Source organism: Cebus imitator, unplaced genomic scaffold, assembly GCF_001604975.1.
Source record: "Cebus imitator isolate Cc_AM_T3 unplaced genomic scaffold, Cebus_imitator-1.0 Scaffold299, whole genome shotgun sequence".
In the NCBI taxonomy this organism is placed as follows: domain Eukaryota; kingdom Metazoa; phylum Chordata; class Mammalia; order Primates; family Cebidae; genus Cebus; species Cebus imitator.
This window is the reverse complement of record NW_016107614.1, coordinates 1,880,239-1,884,549: the sequence shown is the minus strand read 5'-3', so window position 1 is coordinate 1,884,549 and position 4,311 is coordinate 1,880,239. Positions and strand designations below refer to the sequence as shown.

The 4,311-nt window shown below is 35.7% G+C and overlaps 2 protein-coding genes across 13 annotated transcripts in view; one reads left to right on the top strand and one right to left on the bottom strand.

Moving 5' to 3' along the window:
* Window positions 1-4,311, top strand: part of LCOR (ligand dependent nuclear receptor corepressor) — a 152,489-nt gene that overhangs the window by 59,608 nt on the left and 88,570 nt on the right. The window lies entirely within an intron of this gene.
* LOC108285521 (40S ribosomal protein S3a-like) overlaps window positions 3,251-4,311 on the bottom strand; it is a 20,938-nt gene continuing 19,877 nt past the window's right edge. Inside the window, exon 4 of the mRNA XM_037729359.1 lies at window positions 3,251-3,261. The gene's annotated coding sequence lies outside the window, so the exon portion shown is untranslated. The remainder of the gene's footprint in view (window positions 3,262-4,311) is intronic.

Sequence of the window (4,311 nt, the reverse complement as noted above, 5' to 3'; positions counted from 1 at the left end):
CTCCTGGGTTCAGGCAATTCTTCTGCCTCAGCCTCCTGAGTAGCTGGGATTACAGGCACGCACCACCATGCCCAGCTAATTTTTTGTATTTTTAGTAGAGACGGAGTTTCACCATGTTGACCAAGATGGTCTCGACCTCTTGACCTCGTGATCCACCCGCCTCGGCCTCCCAAAGTGCTGGGATTACAGGCTTGAGCCACCGCGCCCGGCCTATGACTGAGATCTTCTAAGGGATTGTGGCCTAAGGATTGTGAACTGATGCAATTGACTCATTCCTAATCAGCCTCAGATTTGCATTTAAATGGTTTCTTTCTAAGCATAATTAACCTAGACAGTTTGATATATTAGAAAAAATGAAACAAAACTGCCCTTGGATTTCCAAAGACTTAAATTAATCTGACCAGCTACTCACTACCTTTGTGATTCTGACCTAGCTACTCCCTACCTTTGTGATTTTGGTAACTTATTTAATAACTTTGAATCTCATTTATGGCATTATGTATGTAATACTATATTCTGATAATGTTCTAACTATTCGGTGTGTCTTTCTTTTCCCTCCTTAATGTATGAATACCACTGTTTTTCAGGACTTTAACTTTCTTATTTTATTTCTATCTTTGCTATTATTACAGCTTTCCACAAAAAAAGTTTGCTGCCCTCTGTTCGTGGGCCAGCAAAGAGAGCCCTTAATTATGTTCTGATTTTAGTCCATAGATACAAGAGAATTTACTTGAGCTGGAGCAGAAAGCCATCTTTTTTTGGTCAGATATCTATTACCCTTCTGTTTTGTTTACTTTATTTCTGTTTCTTCAAGTCGTCAGCATGCCTGACACACAAAACAGTCCTCATAAAGTCTCCAACCTCTCAGGTAATTATAATGATGTAGGAATTAGAATCCAACAAATATTTCTTAAGCTCTTACCTGAGAATGGTAGTTTAAAGAATAGGCCGATGTTAAAAGGTGAATAAACATTTATTAGGTCAAAATCTAATGGATTAAATACCACAAAAGGGTGTAGTTTATAAAATAGTACAACTTGAGTACTGATGAGGATGTTATTAGCTTTGCCTGTTTGCCTGGGGCCTATGGGGTAAGATAGGGGATACCTCAGAATTAGATTGAGGGTTGCAGGAAGAACATTATAGGCAGAGGACATATTGTGCTCAAATGGCATGGAAGCATTGACAGTGCACATTGTGATTGATCAGTGTGGCCAGAGCATAGTGTATGTATACAGAATATGGTAGCAGGGAAGACTGAAAAGGTAATTTGGGATCAGACCCTATAACGATCATGCATGGCATTCAGAAATTGGAAGTCTTCAATATTGTCAGTGGAAAGCCCTAAAATGTTTTTAAAATGTAGAAAGGATGATATTTAGCAGCAGCATGAAGGGTGGATTCTGGTGGTAGAGATGGTGGTGTAGGCGAATATAAAGATAAATTACAAATTAATAGATGTTATTAATAGGTAGTGTCGACTGGACGAAGTGGTTCACGCCTGTAATCCCAGCACTTTGGGAGGCTGAGGCAAGCAAATCACGGGGTCAGAAGTTCAAGACATGCCTGGCCAACATGGCGAAACCCCATCTCTACCAAAAATACAAAAATTAACCGGGCATGGTGGTGCATGCCTCTAATCCTAGCTACTAGAGAGGCTGAGGCAAGAGAATTGCTTAAACCCACCCAGGAGGTGGATGTTGCAGTGAGCTGAGATCAGGCCACTGCACTTCAGCCTGGGGGACAGAGCGAGACTCTGTCTCAGGGAAAAAAAAAAAAATTAAGTGCGATGAAGTGAAAAGAGCCTGGACTTTAGAGTCACAGGCATGGTTTTAAATCTAGGTGCTGGCCTTTGCAGTTGGGAACAAATTAACTGCTTTGATTTTTAGATTTTTTTTTTTTTTTTCACATGTACCAGGTGGTAACAGAACTTGTTTTACAGTGTTCTTCTGAAGATTTTGTTATGGGCATGAAGCACCTGCTTTAGTGCTTGCCTGATACCAAATAAGGGTTCACTTAATGATAACTGCCATTATTATCAACATGAACGACATTTATTATAATTTTTAAGGTAAGAAATAGTGAAAACCTGAATTTAGGGATGGAAAAGAGACACTAGATGGGGAGGAATCTTTTTTCTTCTTTTTGCTCCGTTGCCCAGGCTGGAGTACAGTGGCACAATCTCAGCTCACTGCAACCTCTACATCCTGGGTTCAAGTGATTCTTCTGCCTCAATCTCCCAGTAGCTGGGACTACAGGCATGCACCGGCTAATTTTTGTATTTTAGTAGAGATGGGGTTTCACCATGTTGGCCAGGATGGTCTCGATCTCCTGACCTTGTGATCCGCCCACCTCAGCTTCCCAAAGTGCTGTGATTACAGGCATGAGTCACCGCGCCCAGCCAGGAGGAATCTTTTTGAAGTAAAATGACTAGGACTCAGTGACCAGAAATACTTGGTGATTTATGGAAAGAATGGAATTGTGACTGAGGTGCCTAACCTGAGTATCTTGTGTTACTCAGGAAAGTGTTCGTGATGACGTTTTCCTGGTAAGTAATACAGAATATAGGAGGAATCCATGATTTCTCAATCATGGATTGAAGGAAAGGAGTAAAATGATGTTGATTTAGGCATTTTTAGGTATTCAGGAGATTTTGATGATAATATGAAGTAGGCAGTTAGTCTTAGGGCAAGAAATAAAAAATTGGAGTATATGTGTGATAGTGGGAAAGCATGTTGATTTTGACTCCTTGACTAGAATTATGAATATCTTAACAGCAGGGCATACTTTTAAACATTATCCCTGTATCCCCACACTGCTAGCTCTATTTAAACACTTGATTTTTATTAAATGTGAGATTTTAAAAATAATATTCTTTATGATGGCTTTGTGAATAGAAAAGATAATTCATAGTTACTTTGATTTCTAATTTTTAAATGTTCACTTTATTTAAATTTATACATTTAAAACTAGTTCTCTCTAAATACAAATCTTATTCTGTAACAAATTTTAACAAACTTTTAATAAATGTCTTAATTTCTTAAAACATTTAAATCTGTATGTATAAATTAAAATTTTATATTTTCTCTGTAAATATTGATTTAATAAAACCTTCCTAGATATTTAAATAAATCTTGTCAATCTAATAATTTAAAATTATAAGACATTCTTAAGTTTTGTGAGTATTCTTAATACCGGATGCAAACTTAGTAAAATTTCACCGTAGAATTACAAGTCCAAATCAGCTATTCAATAATACATCTTAAATTAGAATTACAAGGCTGGGTCTGTTAGGCCAGATCATCCTAAAACATTACAAATATTTACCAATAGGCATAGAGTACTTATTTTGTAAACAGATTTTTTGAGATATAATTTACATATCTTACAATTCACCCACTTTAAGTGTACAGTTTGCCTATTTTTATTATATTCACAGAATTATGCAACATCACCACAATCTACTTTTAGAATATTTCCCTTAACACAAAAGGAAATATGTTGCCCATTTGCAGTTATTTTCATTTTCACTCACCCCAGGAAACCACTAACGTACTTTATTCTGTCCGTAGATTTGCCTTTTCAGTACACTGTATATAAATGGACTTACATAGTAAGTGGTCTTTTGTTTCTGTCCTTTTTTCACCTAGCACCTTGTTTGAGGCTTATTCATCCATATTATAATTTTATTCCAGTGTATGGGTATGCCACATTTTGTTTATCACAGATTGCTTCTTAATATAAAATAATTAAAATTTTAATTCTTTTAAATCATCCTATACTTGATTAAGGAAAAAACTCCTGAAAACTAAATGAATCCTTTATAAGTTAGAAAAAAATGCAATAGAATAAACCCAAATAAATGGATAATTGGAAAAAATTAGAGCACAATTTAATGAAATCAGAGATACAGAGAAGATCAAAAAGTCAAAAGTAGGTTTTTAAAAGAAAACTAAAAATGAAACCTGGTAAGGCCAATTAAGGAATAAAAGACAAAAATAGTGTGAAAATGAAGACTGACTACGTATTAGAGATTAAAATACAAGGAATTTATAGCACCTGCCATTAGTTTTTATACAAACAGTGTTTTCCCTTTTCAGGAGATCTTTATTCCGTATCATATTTTACTTAATGGAACTACCTTGAGTAACCCTTACCCCCAGAGTGAATGGCTCTTCTACTTTAGAAATCGGAGAATATCTATAAATGTCTTTTTTCAATATTCATAAGCAACACGTTGTCTACATTTTTTCCTTTAGAATTTTGTAAACACAGCTTCATAGGCTTTTTTTTTTTTTTTTTTTTTTTTTT